Source organism: Salvia splendens, chromosome 17 (genome assembly GCF_004379255.2).
Source record: "Salvia splendens isolate huo1 chromosome 17, SspV2, whole genome shotgun sequence".
Taxonomy (NCBI): domain Eukaryota; kingdom Viridiplantae; phylum Streptophyta; class Magnoliopsida; order Lamiales; family Lamiaceae; genus Salvia; species Salvia splendens.
The window spans coordinates 11,689,256-11,711,041 of record NC_056048.1 but is presented as its reverse complement, the minus strand read 5'-3'; the positions used below and the strand labels follow the sequence as shown (position 1 = coordinate 11,711,041).

Here is a 21,786-nt window from a genome sequence, read left to right as displayed (position 1 = left end):
CTCTATAAATACTCCTATTTCATACTCATTTCAATCACAAACACACATCTATTTCTCTCTATTTCCACCCCAATTTTCATCTCAAATCAACTCTATTTTCCTTCTCCCAAATTTAATCAAACTAATGGATCCTTATGAACAAATGCGTCAAATATTGGAACAATCACTTGAAGAAGATCGACGACGGGAGGCGGAAGAAGCCGCTCCGCCCCAACGTCGCTCCCGTACGTACATCCATCGTAACCGGGAGGAAGCCGCCGCAAGGTTAGTACGCGACTACTTCTGCGATAACCCGGTTTGGGGAGATACGTACTTCCGTCGCCGTTTCCGCATGGGGAAACCGTTATTTCTCCACATCGCGAATACTTTGGCAGCCCGGGAAGAGTTCTTCCAGGAAGGGTTCGACGCGGTCGGACGTCCCAGCCACACGACGCTGCAGAAATGTACTGCAGCAATCCGCCAGCTTGCGACTGGACAAACGGCCGACATGTTCGACGAATACCTCCACATCGGAGATAGCACTGGGCGAATGTGCTTGCTCAAATTCTGCAAAGGCGTCCGGGCAGCCTTCACCGACGAATTTCTCCGGAGGCCAAGCACGGCCGATTGTCAGTTCCTTCTCGACCTTCACGAAACAGTGCACGGATTCCCAGGGATGCTCGGCAGCGTCGATTGCATGCACTGGCAATGGAAGAATTGCCCGGTGGCGTGGAAGGGGTCCTACACGAGCGGCCACAAAGGTACCCACCCAACCGTTATACTCGAGGCTGTTGCCGACTACCGCCTTTGGATCTGGCACGCGTACTTCGGGGTCCCCGGGTCGAACAACGACGTAAACGTGCTCAACCAGTCCGACCTCTTGACCGAAGTTTTGGATGGTAAAGCGCCGGCCATCAACTTCGTCGCCAACAATCGGCTTTATAAAATGGGGTACTATCTCGCCGATGGCATCTACCCGAAGTGGCCTACCTTCGTGAAGACGTGCAGTGGGTCTGCGAACCCAAAGCAGGCTCTTTTTGCGCAGAAGCAGGAGGCTGCTCGCAAGGATGTGGAGAGGGCGTTCGGGGTTCTCCAAGCGCGCTTCAACATCATCAAAGCCCCGGCTCGTACGTGGTTCATGGAGAACATGGTCGACATCATGTATACGTGCATAATCTTGCACAATATGATTGTCCAAGACGAAGGACCCGAGGCGGGAAATTGGTTCGACCCCGAATCCCCCGGAAGCTCAACCGCAAGTAGTCCGCCTCGAAGTGGAGCGCATCCGTCTATACAAGAACGGTTGGCTATTTGGGCAAGGACACGCGACTCTAGCGCCCACACCCAACTCCAACATGATCTAATTGAGCACATTTGGGCAAACTTTGGCGGATGAAATTATTAAAATTGTGTACTTTATTTTTTTATGATTTTAATTGTGTGCTTTTTATTTTTTTAAGTTTAAGTTGTAACTTTGTTTTAATGTTGTGTGTTTTTTAATAAAATGTGTTTGTTTTTTTAATTGAATTGAGTTGAAATAAAAAAAAAATGAAATTGAATGAATAGTAATTTAAGGAACGGTTAAGGAACGGTTAAGGAACGAGGGTTGCAGGTTCCGTTCCTTAGTTAAGGAATGGAGTAAAAAAGTACAGTGGGGCCCTCAAATAGTGGTTTAAGGAACGGTATAGGAACAACGTTGTGGATGGCCTAATATTCGTCCGCTAAGGGTGTCCACGATAACGCGGACACCCCAATAGCCCCGTCCCAATTTTTGTCCATAGCCCCAGTTTTTTTGTCCATAGCCCTAAAATTTTGTTTCCGCCCACTATGGTGAACACTTTCAATAGCCCCCAAATTTTATAATCAATTTTTCATTTTAAAATGTTTTTAGTTTCAATTAGGTATAATTAAAATTATCGCAATGTAAATAATTGGAAAACGATGTAATTGGGGATGAATATTCGTTGTATTGCAAAAGGGTAAAATTATACAACGAAAATTAAAAAAAAAAACATCTAAAAATTCACACGGCGTTGCCACCTCCCCTACGTGCCCACACTTCTTCAAACAAATCAGCCTCCGCCTCCTCCGCCAAGCGCGCCGCATCTTCTTGGGCGGCCTGGTGTTGCACCTGTTGAATCAGATCATTCCAACTGTCTCTCCACAAATTGTCCATTTTTTACCACAAATTCTAGTGAGAGAAATTTTGTGTGATGAAGAGTTGGAATGATGTGAAAATAATGAATGGAATGGGGTGTATTTATAGGTGAATTAAATTGAATTAAAAAAAACGCCTCCTATAGCCGCGCTGGGCATCCATCCACTATAGGCGCCCGCGTTATCCGCCGCGTCCGCCCCCGACTCGCCGCCTCCTCGCCTCGGAGTCGGCGATCGCTCGTCCGCTGCCTACCGCCCCCATCTCCTCGTCCGCCCCGAGGGCGGACAACTCTCCCACTATGGATAGCCCCGAGATAGCCCCGAGGCACGGCTATAGCCACGCATAACCATTGTGGACACTCTAAGGGAATCCACAAAGGGGCGCCTAAGGCGCGCCCTATGCATTTTATTTTATTTTATTTGAATATTTAAATAACAAAAAATTGGAAAAAAACTTCTTTTCATATATAAAAATTAATACATTATAATACGAATTAAAAAAAATACGCAAACTCAACGACGGCGGTTACGGTCCCACACTTCTTCAATCATGTCGTTCATGAGTTGTGCATGGTCTTGTTGGTTGCGCATTGAAGCCTGTCTAGCTAGAACCTCGTCGAAGCCCGACGGCAATCCTCTATTAGGGGGCTCGGTCGCCGTGCTGGACGAGCTAGATGCACTGTCATCATCGTTCCACTCGGCGATGTTCCCACCTTCATGCTCGACTATCATGTTGTGCATGATAATGCACGCATACATGGCGTCGGCGATGATTTCCTTGAACCAAAGACGAGTCGGCCCTCTCACAACGGCCCACCGTGATCGGAGCACACCAAATGCCCGCTCGACATCCTTCCGCGCCGACTCCTGCTTTTGCACAAATAAAACCATCTTCTCACCCATTGGGCAGCTGATCGTCTTTAGAAAAACAGGCCACCGTGGGTATATGCCATCGGCCAAGTAGTACCCCATGTGGTATCGGCGCATGTTGGCAGTGAACTCGATGGTCGGGCTGTTGCCGTTGCATTGCTCGGCGAAGAGGGTGGAGGAGTTGAGGATGTTGATGTCGTTGTTCGACCCGGCTACGCCGAAGTACGCATGCCAGATCCAGAGCCGATGGTCAGCGACGGCTTCGGGGATCAAAGTCGGGTGGATGCCCTTGTATCCACTAGTGAATTGGCCTCTCCACGCTGTCGGACAATTCTTCCACTCCCAGTGCATACAGTCGATGCTCCCTAGCATCCCAGGAAAGCCGTGCGCCGTCTCGTGCATCTTCATCAGGCCCTGGCAATCAGCGGCAGTCGGCTTGCGCAAATATGTGTCGCCGTTGGCCTCCACAACTCCCCTAAAAAAAAAAAAACGCGTGGCATCGTCCGCGACCATCGTCCCCTGATCCCGCAATGGGGCGCCCGATGGCCTATCGTCCGCGCCCATCGTCCGCCGAGCCAACAATGGCGCGGACGATGGCCTATCGTCCGCGCCCATCGTTTGCCGAGCCCACAATGGCGCGGACGATAGGCCATCGTCTGCGCTTCAACCGGGACGATGCATCGGGCGTGGGCGTAAGGCGCGGACGGTGGCGGGCACCCACAATGGGGCTGACGATGGAGCCGCGGACGATGGCACGCATCGGGCGAGCCATCGGGCGTCCCATTGTAGATGCCCTAATTATTCATGCTATCTCAAAAATAAAAAATTAATACTCAATTCGTCCCAACTCAAGTGATTGATTTCTTTTTGGCAGTTATTTTGCGAAGATGATAATAAATAGTTAAAGTGGAGAGAAAGTAAAGTAATTGATAAAATAATATAGAAGAGAGTCGTATATGCATTATTATATTAATTATTTTACTTTCTTTCCATTTTAACAATATATTACTCCCTCCGTCCCGGACTACTCGCACATTTCCTTTTCGGCACGGAGATTAAGGAATGATTGTATAGCAAAGTCAACAATTGCAGCTGTAGGTGATAATTTTTACTAAAAATGGAAAGAGTGCAAATAACTTGGGACGCCCATAAAGGAAATAAGTGCAAGTAGTCCGGGACGGAGGGAGTATCATTTTCCTCAAACACATGCCGAAAAGCAGTCAATCTCTTAAGATGGGACAGAGGGAGTACAGAGGGGTGTGTTATATTGCTAACTCTCTCTTAAATTGCTAACTACAACTATATCATAGATATTGGATCATTAAATCAAGGTACAAGATCATTCCTCCACGAATATCAATATGATGCACAGAAAATGTCAATTAGGAGTATTAATGTCAATTAGCAAAAAATTAGTCATAACTAACTTCTAAAAAATATCTCAAAACTTTAAATGAGTATAACTATCTCAATTTATATTTTTTTTACACAAAAGATATCGAATTAAAGATAATTTTATAAGGATTCTAACGTGATCTCACTTGCATATGATCCGATGTCAAAATTTGATAATATTTTTGTAAATTTCCATATATTTCGTCAACAGTTTTATGTCAATATAACTAACAAAATATGTCAACTTAATACATGTAAAATGTCAATATGAAACTGTGTTGACATATTCAAAGCATTGGTTTGATATGTTTAATTCACTATGTTGATATTTTGATCTAAAACCCTAAATTTTTAGAGTGTTTAGTATTAAAAAATAAAAAACGAATTTACATATGGCAATTTATAGACCATTAGATCTTTAAAATCATATGGTGTTAAATTAGTTGTAGTTAGCAATTAAGGGGGAGTTAGCAATTGATCACACCCCTAAAAAGTTATATTTTACTTTCATTTTAAGACATTGATTAGATGAGATTAACTGATTATAAAAAAATGTATTGTACTAATATTTAATTACTTAGTAAGTGAAAAAATTACTAAATAATTTATATTAACTTTTACATTTCTCCAAAGGAAGAGTCATTTCTTGGACAAGAGATATTTTGCAATGTTGTTTATGTGTTATGTCAGTGAGCTTGTATATGTTTTCTTAAGATTTTATTATGTTGGACATGGAGGAAGATAGAAACGTTCCTCTCATTTTAGGGGGCTTTCTTGGAAGAACTGATGAAGCATTGATAGATTTTACAAAGCGAGAATCGACCTTAGGTTTCAATATATATGAAACATTTGGTTTCGAGCAAAAAATTTTATGTAGTGTTGTTTTGTGAGTTAATGAAGAAAAGGGTAAAATAAGAAAGAAGAAAAAATAGAGATTTGATGTTAATTCCATTTTATGAAACATTTCCTTTTTGATAATACAATCCAAAAAAATTTATTTTATTTGTAATAGGTCAATGAAATATTGAAGTTCCATGAGAGGAAGAGACATATGGGTACAGACGAGTGCAAATGTGCAATATTATCTAAGTGACAATTAATTGTACGGGAAGGTAAAGGTTAATTTTATCTCTCTAGACTCTAGAGACCCTTTAAAAAAATTAGTCAACCCTTCCTCAAGTTAATTCGATTGAGTATAAGAGCATCCGCAGCGGTGGCGGTTGGCGCCACCGCCGTCCGTGCCAGCGGCAAGGCGAAGGACCGCCACCGCTGCAACCGCGCCGCTGGCACGGCGCTGCTCGATGTATCGAGCACGTCCGTGCCAGCGGACGCACACGTGGCGGTCTCCCATTCGCCAACGGCATAGCCGTTGGTTTCAAACATTTTTTTATTTTTTTTTTAAAAAAATCGGATTTTTATTAAAAAAATCGATAAAAAATAAAAAAAAAAAAAAAATTCACTTCCCCAAAAAATTATATCCGTTTATAACCGTTTTTCCCCACTTTTTAATTTTTTTTTTATTTTTTTTACCCCAAAAATACACACTTTCATCTATAAATACCCCCAATTTCACTCCAAAAAATTCACACTTTCACTACACAATTCTCATCATCAATCTCTCATATCCATTTTCATCTTCCTCTCACACCCTACAACACCACTATGTCCGGTAACGACGACAACCCAAGCGGCTCTCACGGTTGGAACCCCGAATGGTTCGGTTCGCAACCGTTTCATAGTCCGGAAACGGAATATTCGGCCCCTCCTCTCACCCAAGATTCGGGCGTTCCGAGTGGCTACCAGCCATACCCAATCGACGATCAAGGTGCCTCCGATGGGCGCTACGGGTGGACACCGGAGCCTAGGCCTCGCGCCCCTTCCCAAATGCCGAATCCTCCATCTCGCGCCGGTGTCCGCACACCGTACTCACCGGCGGAGATGGAAAGATTGTTCAAGGCGTACTTGGAAATCTCCGAAGATGCGGTGGTTGGAACGAACCAATCCGGCGATCACTTTTGGTGGCGCGTCTCTAGCCGGTACAATGCACACCGGCCGCCGGGAACGATCGAGCGCAACGAGAGTATGGTGCGCAACTGCATCGGCCGAGCCAACGAAGAAATTGGCAAGTTCAACGGCTATTTCATCCAGGAGTCCCGGAATGCCGGGAGCGGCCGAAGCGAGGTTGACATCATCACCGCCTCGCTGAGCACCTACCAATCCATGAACGGTAAGTCGTTCAAATATCTTAACGTTTGGCAGGAGACGCGGACGCACCCGAAGTATAAGGGAGGCATAACATCCTCCTCTAGCGGCTCCTCCAAACGCTCACGGTCGGCATCCCTATCCGACGCCGGCGAAGAAGTGGCTAGCCAACTCGCCGAAGCTAACTTGGGTAGCCCCGATGCCCAACCAAGCGGTTCCCGACGCCGACCGCAAGGTAGGAAGAAGGCGGCGGCCGAACGACGTCGCGCCGCGACTCCATCTGCCCCTGCTCCCGAACCCGCACCCTATGTTCCACCTCCACCCCCGAACAACTCGTTGTGGGCCCTTTTGGCCCAACTCAATATGGCCGATAGGTCAACTATGACCCCCACGCAACTTCAAACGCACGAGTCCATGATATTGGGTCTCCAAAAACAATTGGGGTTGGTGCCGCCGGATGCGTAGTCTTCCTCGGGTTATATTAGCCAATAATTATGTAATTTTTAATTTTTAGGAGTTTAATTATGTAATTTTTAATTTTTAGTATTTTAATTATGTAATTTTTAATTTTTAGGATTTTAATTATGTCTTTTTATTTTATTTGTAATTTGTTATTTTTATTGTGGTTTTTTTAATGAATTTTAGTATTATGAAAATGTTTTTGTGTAATTGAATTTTATATTAATTGTGCTCGTCCTTGCGGAAGAGCACAGTTGTGGGTGTTGTGCTCTTGCCAGAGAGCAGGCATGAATAGTACCGCCCGGGCCCACAACCGTGCCGCTGGCAAGAGCACGGTTGTGGATGCTCTAAGACTCACATGCATGATTGTAACTGCCCGACTTTTCGTATCCTTTATTCTTTTAATTATTCTCGATAGAGCGTCAAACTTTAAGTCGAATGCCGTCCTTATTATATTTCGAGAATTTATGGAATTGTTGCTAACCAAGAACCTAAGTACTATTTTGCTATATATGAATCAAGAGCCCAAGTCTTTTCATGTTTTATTTTTCGATTTCGCGACCAAAGTGAAAGCTTCGATAGAACTAGACGATCTTGCGTTTTATATAAACTAGTATCTCTCCCGTGCTATGCACGACCCATTATATTTTTTTCCAGAATATATATAATACCAAATAATTATGTGGCATAAATATTAAATGAAAAATAATTTATCATAATTAATCCATAATAGAGATAGAAATTATAAATTATTGAGTTTCATTTCATTGCAATATAGTGATCTTATACACTAAAAACCCAAACCTCGAAACCTAAATCCTAAACCCTTAACTTTAGTAGAAATTATAAATTATCGAGCTTCATTTCATTGCAATATTGTGATCCTATACACTAAAACCCCAAACCTCGAAACCTAAATCCTAAACCTTTAACTTTAAAATATACTCATCATGACCAACAATGAGCCAAATATCAATAAAATTTTCCCTCCGTCACAGTTCAATTTTAATTTGTTGATCACTTATTATATTTTGAGGGTTTTAGATATGTGTTCGATATCTTACACTGGGTTGGCCTACTTGATAATTCTTACTATAGTGGAGGTTTTTTATCTGAATCTTGTCTGTAAATCTGTTTATATGATCATATCAAGAAAGTGCTTTACAATAGGCCTATGTGAACGGTAAACAAAAAAAATCTTGCTTGCATTCATCCAAGGATTAAAATGAAAAGGTTTTTAAATCAAATAACATAAATGGCAATTGAAATATCAAACGTTAAATATTAGAAGTGGTATAACATTGATGTTGATTTAACTCATATTTAATCACGATGGAAATCATCATCTAATTATATCACATAATTTATGTCAAAAAATGCTTACAATGGAGGCTCTGAATCCTAATAGGAGATGAATGATCATTACAGCCGTAGATAGTGGATAATTATGTCAATTAATTCATAATCAATTTTTATATTTGAAGATAGAAACTACCGGGTGAATTTCAAATTGTGCTTCCAAAATTTAATGAGTTCAAAGTGGAAGATATAATTTTTTAAAATTGCATTACATCCCTAGCATAAAATTGCATTTACAACCCTTTGCGCGACTTAAAATATTTTTATTTTATTAATACATTGTGAATAAACTAAATAAAATAAGAAACAACATCGTTACATAAGATTTAAAAAATAAAATAAAATGTACTATACACAACATGTTAAATAATTTTAAAACTAAATCAACATGGAACATTTGTTAATTAGAACATTTACATAGATCTCTACAACAAAGAAAAATATCACCCTTAACAACATACACACTTCAATACTAAAACACTATTTAATATGAAATCAATATAAATATTTAATATACAACTTAAAATATTATAAGGACAATAATATTGTGATAAAAGACAAAATGATGGATCACAAAGCATATAAACAACACAAATATATAAATATTAATAGTAAAACTTAACATTAGAACAACGAAACAATAATTCAAAAATTATGAAAAAACTTATTTGTAAACAACTTTAACAGTTTCCTCTTTTAACACCTAAATTGATGATTTATACATGTGGGCTAAAAAAATGTGATACTTCATGTACTTTGTCGTCTTTTATGCTCTTCTTCTTCTTTGCTTCCTTTTGCCATTTCATTGACTTTTGGTGTTTTCTTTGCACGAAAACTACGTAAGAAACAACATCAATAAAGAAAGGAGGATGGATAAGAGACTGATGGAGCAACACGCTAGCATTCTCCATCATTGTGTACGTCGATGCACATAAGTTAAGCCTGAATTTGTTCACTATTTTTTACTAATGGAATTTGTACATTGTTTTTGACTGAGCTAATGTGTTCGAATTATTACTATTTATAGACAAAATTGGGTGTAACCATCCAACATATAAATGGATTTAATTATACTCCCTCCGTTCCACAGTAATATAGGCATTTCATTTTGAACACTCTTTTTGAAAAAATGATAATAAATGGTTAAAGTAGAGAAAGAGTAAAGTAAGATAGAGAATAGTGTAGAGAATAGTATTATCTACCCTATTCTCTATCTTACTTTACTATTTCTCTACTTTAACCATTTATTATCATTTTTCCAAAACGAGTGCTCAAAATGAAATGTCTCTATTACTGTGGAACGGAGGGAGTATAATGTAACCGTTGTTAATTGTTATATCTATTAATTAGGTTTGTAACTCATGTATTTGGAAGAAATTCGATTATTGGGAATGAAACTCTTCCTATCATTAAAGAAAATGTAACGTGCTTATTATGAGACGCATATCATTGGTTCCACCATTCATTCAAATAATTTGAAATTATATAGTAATAAATGGATGAAATTATAATGTAACCGCTACGAATTTAAAAATTAGTTCCAAAGTTATTTAAGACAATGCTTAATTTAGGTGCTCAAATTGATAAGAAACGTCCACTAAACACTAAATGTTTAAAATCTCACCCAAAATTTTCACTATAGTAAATTCATGTTGTGAATTAATTACATAATAGAGGCCCTGAGCCCTAATAGGAGATGAACTATCATTACAACCCAAGAGAGTGGATAATTATGACAATTAATTCATAATTTATATTTGAAGATAGAAACTACCGGATGAATTTAAAATTGGGCTTACCGAAATTTAATGAGTTCAAGTGAAAGATTTAATAGTTTTTCTTAATTGCATTTACCTCCATTCCACAAAATTTTTATTCAAAAGGTCCCAAAACTCAACTTTTATATATGTATAAATGAATCAAGAGGGAATAAAAAAACCCATACTAGTTTTTACAAGTTACCAACTCTATATGATCCATCTTTGGATCAAGAACATAGAACTATCATGAAAAAAAGAGTGTACATAGATTTTGGGCCTCTTCTTAGCAAGCTAAAATTTTTTATTTTCAGCCCATGTTGAATCCAGCTAGCTCGACTCTTTCCCTAAAGCACCTGCAATGAGAATACAAAGTCATTTAATACCAAGACCTGCAGCCATTCCATTAACAGTAATGAGACGACCATGCCTTTAAAAAAAATAAGCTAAGACCTTACCAAAACAAGACAAGTCTGCCACCTCTCTTTTCAGCACATGCATCCTCCAACTTCCCTGCCAAAATGGATCAGCTGTTAGGGGACAGCTTGTTTGACTCCCTAAAGGACTACCAGCCATGCCACATCCCCAAAGACTCCAACCGATTGTCACTTCTTTAGCTAACAACACTTCTATGCCTGCAAGATAAATCCAAATTCAGTTAAGGAAAGCAAGTGAGGAGTTATTGAAGATGAGTACACCTACACAAAATGTCAAAAGTAGTTAACAAAGAGCCAAGGAAGAGCTGTCTGTCCTTGATCAAAATCTCTGCCAAAATCCCAACAAACTTCAAAATTCAGTATATATATAGGTGCACAGCTCCAATTTGTTTCTATGGTTACACAAATCCTTCTCACCACTTCAGCACCATAAGTTGCATACAACAACAAAGAGTGCAGCAAGGGGAAGGGAGAGGAGCAAGGAGTGGCAGTCAAGGAACCAAGAGGATACACCCAAGCTAAGGTAATCCCAGCAACTCCCTTTTGCATCACATGTATAGCTCAAGAACATAGGAGCATGCTTTAAAACCCCACATCATAATAGATCAAGGAGTGAAACTTAGGATCAAGAACTTAGAACAACAAAAAAATTGTTCAACAATCAAGTTTCACATAGAAATCAAGGCTGCCTGAACCGAGAACAAAAGGAACTTGAACAACAAGGAGGGATAATTCTTTTTTTATTCTAGACTATAGTTAACATTCCTCAAGTGTACTGGATTTTTTTTATTCCGGCTTTGGGAGAGACGCATGAGGATCATGCGTCTCTTGTTAATGAAACGCATGAGGAACATGCGTCGTTGGTTTTTTAATTTTTGGAAATTGGACTCCTAGGAATTGGAAGAATAACTAAACTGGATGACAGGTGCTTAGAAATTGGAGTATTAAGCAATTGATTAAGGATTTAATCAGGGCGGTGGACTCCTTGGGATTTGTCTTAGCCATTACTTTGGGCGGTGAGAAGCTTAGGAGTTTGTAAAAGCCGTTTTACTTGGCGGCTGAGTCATTGGAACTGATTAAGTCTAGGGGTGAGCAAAAAAACCGAAAACCGAATATCCGAACAGAACCAAACCGAAAAATTGAAATTCGGTTCAGTTTTTTCAATTTGATTCGGTTTTGAAAATACAAAAATTTCAGTTTTTCGGTTCGGACCGGAAAAAAAACCGAAAATCTGAAAAACCGAATTATATTTAATAAATATATTAAAATATTATATATATACTATTTAATAGTAATAAAATCTCTAACCATAATGAATTCCGCCTCCATTCTCTATCTGACGCTCTCCTCCTTCATTCTCCACCCTCTCCGCCTCCATTCTCAATCTAACCCTAAATCTCCCAAAATCTAAGCCTCCAACCCGTCGCCTCCAGCCGTGCTCCAGACATCCACACCGCCTCTGCCCTCCACCCTCCAGCAGTGTAGCATGTCGCCTTCAGCCGTGCTCCAACCATCCACGCCTCCAGAAGAAGGTAATAACTCAAACTCATATATTTTCATCACAACTCTCAATTTAGTATTCAAATTTATAGTATTTCTGAAGTTTGTGTGTTTAGGCATTAGTGTGCAGGTTAGTACAATTTTTGAGATAATGAGTTTATGAATATGTTCTCTTTAGGAACCTGAAATAATTGAAAAATCCACAAACAGTTTCTGACTTTCAAACTGATTAAATTATTTAGTTTGCTCAGCTCAACTTTGATATTTAAAAATTAAAACATGAATATTGTAAGTATTAATTAAATAAGCAAGTATTGGAGCTGAATTCATATGGTCAAATTAAGTGTTATGATATTTAAATATTGGAATGCACTAATCATTCCAGATCTGCCGTCCTCCATAGCTCCATGCCCCTAAATTTAAAAAATTTTGTTATTCCAATTTTCTCAAATGTTCATTAGCATTTTCTGTTTCATTCTTAATAACTTATGAGATTATTTTGTATTTCAAATTTTACAAAGTTCATTCAAACTTGTGAGGAAAACCATGGGCAGAAAATATGACCAAGTTCATCCCTTAATATTTGGAATTTTGAGCAAGATTGCAAGAAGAAGTCACGAAGGCTTGGACTAGATTATAATTCGTTGTATATTTATTAGTTATTAGATATCATCAAACTCTATCTTTTTTTGTTTTTGCCTAAATATTTGTATTTGTTAGTTGATGTATGTTAATTATGTTATGCTTTTATGCTTTTTTGTTGGTTTTTTTTCGGTTTTTCAGTTTTTTGAAATGTTATACAATTTCGGTTTTTTCGGTTTGGTTCGGTTTTATTAGTTCGGATATCGGTTTTTCGGTTTCGATTCGGTTTTGATTTTCAAGTAAATTCGGTTTTTCAGTTTAGGTTTGGTTTGGGCAAAAAAATCGAACCGAAACCCGAATGCTCACCCCTAATTAAGTCATTTAATCTGGCTGGTAAAATACTTTGGAAATCGTTTGAAGTGATAAAGGCTGGGCGGCGGAGAACTAAACTGCAACGGCTAAATCCCTATTTACTGAAGTAGTTAAAGTTTAGGGAAATGCTATGCGGCCATAATGTGGCTGGCCATAAAATGGCATTTTAGTAAATATAAATACTATGAATAGAAATCATTTAATTACCTTATTTAATGCTTAAACAATGTTTACACTATTACCCTTTTACTTAATTGCGGTAGTAAATTTCAATTCCACAATCCATTATTTATATTTCTTCATTGAAATATATAGTATTATAGCTTCATAGTCAATATATTTATTTGTATACTAGTGATACGTATATACTAATTAATTACTAGCATTGCATACGCATATATTAGTACTATATAATATTTTGTGAAATGTTTAAACTCTCTATTATTTTAATAAATCTGTGATTAATTAAAATTCTTCATAAAATATAAGATCAACTAAAATTTGAATTAATCAATTATTAAATAACTTATAAATTATAATCATTGAAATAGTAATTAAATTAGTGATCAAAATTGAAACTGAACTATGATTAATTGAAATTAAATTACTATGATGCAATAATAAAAAAATAATATTTTTATATGGAATCCAGCTATAATATGGTTAATAATTAAAATTAACAAAAAAAGAAAATGAAACCAATGCATTTACGAACTACGGAGTATAATAAATTAAAAATATAAAAAAATTATTCAACTACATGTGTTATACTTATATTTGCATAAAAGATATTAGGAGTTGTATATTTCAAGTAAAGGGCACAATAGTCTCAACATGTTTACTCTTTTTGAGGTGCATCGATTTTGTTGAATTAGCATTAATCACACAAATTTTTATTAATATTTTAAGTTTATGGCTGGCTATATTATGGCCATTTAGCATCACTCTAAAGTTTATTGGGAATTTGTTGCTTTGGAGGAGAATTAATTGGGCGGTTGATTTACGAGGAACAATCAAGCAGGGCGACTGACCTCCTAGGAATTTGTTAAGCCATTTAATCTTGGCGGTGGCATCCTAGAAAATTGGAAGAGTAATTAAATTGGTTGGCAGCTGTTTAAGAGTTTGAATTAATCCGAGTGGGTTAGTGCTTTGGAATTGGTACGATCAAATTGGGGCGGTGGAGACTTAGTATAAGTAGAAGTCAGCTTACTCTTTTGAGAGTATCCATTTGTTCCAACGACGCATGTTCGCACATGCGTCTTATACAAAGACGCATGACTGACTGTAATGCGTTTCATTAACAAGAGAAACATGATCCTCATGCGTCTCTCTCCTAAAGCCGGAATAAAAAAAACTCCAGTACACTTGAAGAATGTTAATGGTAGCTTACGAAAAAAAAAGAAATAACCCACATTAGAATTCAAACACCATTTTGAAAACCACAAAGTGAGCTAAGTAATAGGAGGAAAACTTAGCTTAGAAGGGCTGTCCGGCAGCGACGGAGCCCCGAAGATCACCGCGGGGCAACGACAGTCGCTCCCTGAGCTTTGGACAGCGACGGCGCTGGTCGTCGAAGAGGAAGAGGAGACGCTGCCGTGGTTGAACAGCGACTTGGTGCGCTGACTAGATCCGCTAGGGAGAGAGAGCCCGACGGAGAGAGTGAGCTCGGAGCTAACCGGAGTAACAATCGGCGAATGCAGCTGAGAGAGAGAAATAGGGAGTTAGATGTCGACGGAGGGCGATAGTAGCGCTACTGCAGCAGCGCCGACGAGCCGGAGAGAGAGCTGCTAGCCGGCGAATAGAACCGAGGCTGACGGCGTAGGCGCAGCGGCTGACCTTGGAGATTTCACGAAGTTCTTTCCCCTTTCTTTCCCGCTTCTTTCACCCTCCCTTGGTCGCGGTAAACCGAGCTTTCTATCCTTAGAAAGTGAGGTCGTGACAATGATTTTGTTGGAGTACTCAGAGTATTCACTATCTTTTTTTATTACTTTCACGTCAGCATTTTATCTAACTTATTCTTAAGGGTTTATTTCTCTATAATAGAAGGACATATCTCACTTTCCATTTCATTTCCACGTCATCAATATTTGTATATTTCAATTTTAATTGTTTCACCCAACTAAAATGTGATAAAATGGTGAATAAGAATAAATTCAAGACAAATAAATTATAGGAAACATACTTAATTAAAAAAAACCCTACATTAAAAAAAATTCAGAAAATAACCAACAAAAAAACATAGATAAACATAATAGAGTATGGAGGTATGTATAGAGGGTTAAAAATAAATCAATGTTAGTCCTATCAAAATGGAGGGCCGATCAAAGGCCCTATGGGATCGGCCAAAGCCGATACAACGGCTCTTTGGGGTGACGGTGGAAAGGCTGATGATCGGCCCCTCTTCCACAATGAGGGGCCGATGGGGGAGCTGATCATAGGCTCAATTGATCGTCCCCCATAGTGAATGCTCTTAATAGTCCAACCTACTCCACCAAAACCACCAGCCGCTGCCTCCAAACAGCCACCAGTCGCCGCCTCCATACAGCCACCAACCGTCGCTGCCTACGTCCCACCGCGTCAAACTACAACTGGCTATCCTACTTCCCGCAACGTCCCCAATCCTACCAGCAGCCGCCGCTGCAAGCCTTCCCCACCAAAACTACCAGCCCGATGGATAGCAGCCCTACACTGGGAAGCCCCCATCCGGCTGGCTATCGCCACCCCCCACCACTCTCAGTCTTGCTGGTGTCTGCCGAGTCACGTCCGTTCAGCAGCACCGCTACCCGCTGCAGCTGTCGCGATCTCAATGGGGAAGACATAATCTTCTCTTTCGGGGTTGACTTTGTGTTGGGAGGTTTGATAGGGAATTTTAATTTTGTGTATGGACCTCGAATGAAGGTGCGAGAAGGAGAAGTGTCTGATTCATCGATTTTAGATGCTCAGATTGAATACTCATGTGATGATGCCAAAAATTTCGACTGCTATAGTTCTTCTTGTAGTGAGAGAATAGCTTTAGAGGAAAATCACACACTTGATGATAAGACTATTCATGATGTTTGTAATTTTAATTAGAGTATACTTTCAGCAAAGTTGATATACTTTGCCGGCCAACAACGTCGGTGGTTTGCTTGAAATACGAATCACGAGCTACAATTGAGAAAATTTGATCAACTCATTTGATTTGTATACTTTCATTTTCTATACAATTCAAAACTGTAAGTCGAATTATTTGACGGTTCAAAATTCGTTGGTTCATATATTTGTAATTTTATTACTATTTCCAGTGTTCGAACTCTCATTTTGAGTTACGCAAACGAGGCCTCAAATATGTTGCACAAAGAAATTATGGAAGCATATTCTTCGATTTGTACAGTTGTCTTGGGAGATTCAACCATCGCCTCCACCCGCGATCTAACCACTATGTTGCTACGATAAGATTAATACCCTATCAACAACGTCGTTGCCTATTGGTGCCGCGGCTTACTCGTCAGTTATCGAAGGGAACATATTTCATAGCTTGCATCCTATGACTGGATACCTTGGCTCTGCTCGGGTTGTACGAGGCAGCACTAATAGTTATGATGGCTCCGCCTTGCAAGCCCTTCCAAGTAGAATGCCAAGAGTTTAGTGGGACCTACAATCCACTAACTCATTCCACTCACATTTTATTATAAAACCAATATATAAAAGTAGGTATCACATTCCACTAACTTTTTCTACACACTTTAATTTAAAACGACAAACAAATTCTTAAAACTCGTGCCGGCCAGATATGGGACATTTAATGATGGACAAGGGAGTACAAAACAAAGTACCTTGCAAAGTTGTTTTGTTCATCAAAGCTTCTCTTATCAACGTCGATCGTTGCTTCTTGGTTTCCGCCTTGCGGGCAGGGTGGATTTCAACCGTGGGGGAGTTGGTACGAGCACATCTTTGGGAATATCTCAAATATCCTATAATTATTTAGTATGAATTATCATATATTTTCCATAGTTTATTAATTTACCATATCTTTTGCTTAGGATATTGCTCCCTCCGTCCACGAAAAATAGTCTTATTTTGCCATTTTGGGATGTCCACAAAAAATAGTCCCATTTCATAAAATGGAAACTTTCATATTTTTCTCACTTTTTCTCCACTATCTCATGCTTTGCCTACTTTTTCTCCATATCTTTCTCCCTTTACCCACTTTTTCTTCTCCTCTCTTACTTTACCAATTTCCCATTAAAACTCGTGCCGTCCACAAATGTGACTATTGTTTGTGGACAAAGGGAGTATTATATGTGATTTACTATATTTGGGTAGAATATTATTATATCCCCACATATTATATATATGTGTAGGAGAACCTTGTATTTGACTTTATCGTTTCTTTGTCTTTTATCGTTCATATATCTTTTCTGCGTTATTTTCTTCTTCTGCAAGTTAACGGACCCTCTCGAGCCTGGCGAATCCCTCGCCTCTATCAACTGATACGAGTAGCATCGTATCAAGTGTTTAGTTTCAGTATGCAATTACTTAAACATTGCAAAATAAGAACATTATACCAAATGTAAGGCATCACATCTACCTTTGTTAGAATCGTCGACTGCACATTAGTTGATATTTTTCACTTTGGGTGGAGCCAAGCCTGCATGGATTATTTTCATGGGTCACCCCCAAAAGACCTCAAACTAATTGGGGTGGGACAACACTTATACTGCTTCCAACTTCCCTCACTCATCCGATGTAGAATGAGTTTGTACCCAACAAAACTCCCCTTAAACCGAGACTACATCGGGAATGCAGTCAATACGAACATGGGTCGTTCCTGGGCCCGACTTTTGATATTGTTCGCTTTTGATCAAGCTCGCACCATAGTAATTTTTTGTTCAAATTATAAACCGTATATTATAGTAAATCTAACATTCACTCTCTCACACAAACGTAAACTACTTTTTGTTCGACATTATGCGTAAAAGAAAGCAATCCTCCGCCGATCACCCAAAACAACCGGCAGCAGTAGCAGGGGAGGCGAAAAGAGTCCATTTCCGGATCATTCTCAGCCAACCCGTGAAGAATGCTTGTCCGTAAAAGATGAACTCTTGTCCCTCCACGGAAAAATTTATCTTTTATATATGCTTAGAAAAAAACTTTTCAACTTCCATAAACTCTCATTTTATATATTGGACGATTTTTTTTGTAAGAGTTGTGTGCATTCATAGTGATGAGAATTTATTTTTTATAATTAATATGCAATCATGTATTGACAAACTACCTCATGAATTCATCATGAGTTACATTTGACATTTATAGTGATGTAGAATGATTTTCAGATCCAGTTTCTCTGAGTAGGGTTATTAGGGACTTTGGATTTCTTAGGCAGCAAAGATAGCTGCAATAAAACAACTATCGAATGTCGATGAAATCTCAAGCTCAAAATCGAGAATGCAATAAGAAATATATCGCGCAAGAAGAAAGTGTGCTTCTCATGTTATTTTTTGTTATAGGATAGAAATCACAGAGCCTGTTATTAGTGAGATGTCATTAGTGATAAGAGGGTGGAGAAAAAAAGAAGAATCAGTAGAAGAAGACGAGAAGGAGAATATCAACAAGGCATACCTTAATAGTCATCAAGGCTAAACTTAGGAGTAGCAAGCAGACCGAGCCATGGCTTACATGTAGGAAAAACATGTGGGAAATTAGAAAGGACTCAAAACCTTTCCTTTTCCTAAGTCTTTTGGCTTTTCAACCTCCAAGTGTTTATGAGGTGCCTTAAACCCGAGACCTCTCGTGTGACCACTCCTAGCCTATAAATAGGCTTGTTTTGAGAGATGGAAGACACACAACACAACCTACAATCCTTTTCTCTTCTCTCGTAGCTCAAGCACTCTAGTTCGCATCTTAGGAGCATCGCATTGCTCGGTTCTCGCCTCCAATTCAAGTTCGCCGGAGCCTACGAGTTTGAGGTGCTTCAACTCGATAGGAGGAAAGTCGTTTCATCTTTGGGGACATTACGCCAATCCGTGAGCACTAGCCGAGGCGTATTTCGTCTTGCGGAGAGAGGGATACCTCGACTCGACTTGAAGAATACTATAGTTTGCATCTCTTTACTTTCGTTGTAATTTATATTATTATATTTACCTTCCAGTTTTGTTCTTTTGTAATAGCAAGAGTTTTCCCGTGTAAAGGCTACAATATTTCCAACAATCGCAAGACGAAAAATTGTACTCTTGTTGAATTCATGTCGACCGATGCCGGAGGAAACATGAAATTCAAAGCTGGAATAAAGCAACGAACGGTCGCAATGTCGATGCGCTATGGAGTGGTTAATTCCTTGAGATCTATTCTCTTGAGAATGATGTTTATCGTTTGTCATTTGACAAGCAAGACCAATTTAGATTTGGTAGTAGTAATTGGGATGCATGGGTTTATGAATATACCAATGCACATTTGGTTCAATATAATTGTGTACTTATTGTTGGAAACAATACTGTACAAATTATTTGAACGTATTGTTATAAACAACAAAGATCACGAGGTGATCGCAGTGGTCTCCGACATGGACCATGGTAATAATCCAAATGAATGGTTTGTTGATACAGGTGCCACATGTCATGTGTGCTCCGAGAGAAGCGTTTTTTCTACTTACAAATCTGTGGGAGGTAGAAAAGTACGTATGGGAAATCAAGCCTCTTCCGAGGTGGTTGGTGTGGGTAATGTGTTCCTAAAATTAGGATCCGGAAAGGTTCTTACCCTCAAGGATGTGCTGCATGTCCCAGACATCCGAAATAATTTGGTGTCAGGCTCACTTCTAGTAAATCATGGATTTTCACTAGAATTTGAGTGTGAAAAGGTTATATTGACCAAGTATGAAAAGTTCAAAGGTGAAGGTCACCTAGTGAATGGGCTTTTTGAGCTGAATGTTACGGTCATTCACCGTGGAAAAGGATTAAGAAATAAGGAAGATGATGCATCCTCCTATTTGCTTGAGTGCTCTGATTTATGGCATAAAAGATTGGGACATGTAAATCTAAATGCTATAAAAAGATTAGTAAATCTTAATTTACTAAAAGTAGATAAGTTTAACTCACAAGAAAAATGTGAAGTCTGTGTTGAAGCAAAAATGACCAAGCTACCGTTTCGCTCGGTAGAACGGAGCACAAAACCTCTAGAGTTAATCCATACAGACGTATGTGATTTAAAATTTGTGCAAACTAGAGGTGGTAAAAAGTACTTCATCACATTTATAGATGATTGCACAAGGTATTGTTACCTTTACTTATTAAGAAGTAAAGATGAGGCAATTGAAGCGTTTAAAGACTTCAAAAATGAAGCCGAAAATCAACTTAATTGTCGAATTAAGTGTGTTCGAAGTGATAGAGGCGGTGAGTATGTAGCCCCGTTTGCAGAATTATGTCATGCAAGTGGTATAATTCACCAAACAACGGCTCCATATTCTCCCCAGTCAAATGGAGTTGCTGAACGAAAAAATCGAACACTTAAAGAGATGATGAATGCTCTGTTGATTAATTCTGGTTTATCCCAGAACATGTGGGGGGAGGCTGTGTTAACAGCGAATCATATCCTGAACAAAATTCCACTAAAAAATAGGGATGTGACTCCTTATGAGTTGTGGAAAGGGAAGAAACCTTCATATTCATACCTCAAAGTGTGGGGGTGTTTAGCGAAGGTAGAAGTGCCACCTCCGAAACAAGTTGCAATAGGCCCTAAAACAGTCGATTGCATCTTTATTGGCCATGCACTTAATAGTAGTGCCTATCGTTTCCTAGTCCATAGGTCAGCTGTGCCTGGCGTGGCTGAAGGAACAACGATTGAGTCAAGGAATGCTATATTCTTTGAGAATGTATACCCTTGCAAGAGGCAAGAGGATTGTTCTAGTGAAAGAATGATGGATGAATCCACTAGTTCTGATCCTCCAAAAAGGACGAGGTCAAGTCCTGAGGATGTTGAACCAAGACGTGGTAAAAGAGTTAAAGTTGCTAAAACATTTGGTCCTGACTTCATAACTTTTATGTTGGATGACGAACCAAAGTCATTGGCGGAAGCTCTGTCTGGCCTAGACGCGGCGTGGTGGCAAGAAGCTATCAACAGTGAAATTGAATCCATCATGAGAAATAACACTTGGGTGTTAGTAGACTTGCCTGAAGGCTGTAAGCCTTTAGGGTGCAAGTGGATTCTGAAAAGGAAATATAAGCCCGATGGTACTATAGATAAGTACAAAGCTCGCCTAGTTGTCCAAGGCTTTAAGCAGAAAGAAGGGCATGACTTTTTTGATACCTATTCACCTGTTACGAGAATCACTTCCATTCGGGTGCTTCTTGCGATTGCTGCTTTGCACAATCTTGAGATTCACCAAATGGATGTGAAAACTGCGTTTCTGAATGGTGATCTGGAAGAAGAAATATATATGGAACAACCTGAAGGGTTTGTTGTGCCTGGGCAAGAGCGTAAAGTATGCAAACTGGTAAAGTCATTATATGGGTTGAAGCAAGCACCATTACAATGGCATTTAAAATTTGACAACGTGATGTTGGCAAATAGATTCACTATCAATGAGTGTGATAAGTGTGTTTACATTAAGAACACAGATAACGGGTTTGTTATTGTGTGTCTGTATGTTGATGATATGTTGATAATGGGCAGCGATAGTGCCATTATTAACGAGACAAAAAACATGTTGAAAAGAAATTTCGATATGAAAGATATGGGTCTAG

The 21,786-nt window shown here is 39.2% G+C and overlaps 2 long non-coding RNA genes across 3 annotated transcripts; one reads left to right on the top strand and one right to left on the bottom strand.

Annotated features, from left to right (window-relative positions):
- Positions 1-10,330: 10,330 nt before the first annotated feature.
- On the bottom strand, positions 10,331-11,405 carry LOC121775350. 2 transcript variants are annotated; one of them, XR_006045123.1, is made up of 4 exons: positions 11,033-11,405; positions 10,881-10,943; positions 10,637-10,813; positions 10,331-10,534 (listed from the first exon to the last, which is right to left on the bottom strand). It is a non-coding gene; the product is annotated as an uncharacterized LOC121775350 (long non-coding RNA). The 2 variants fall into 2 exon arrangements; XR_006045122.1 differs by lacking the exon at positions 11,033-11,405 and having other exon boundaries at positions 10,881-11,006.
- A 426-nt stretch (positions 11,406-11,831) lies between these two features.
- Positions 11,832-12,852, top strand: LOC121775351. Its single transcript, XR_006045124.1, has 2 exons — positions 11,832-12,147; positions 12,637-12,852. It is a non-coding gene; the product is annotated as an uncharacterized LOC121775351 (long non-coding RNA).
- Positions 12,853-21,786: the final 8,934 nt, after the last annotated feature.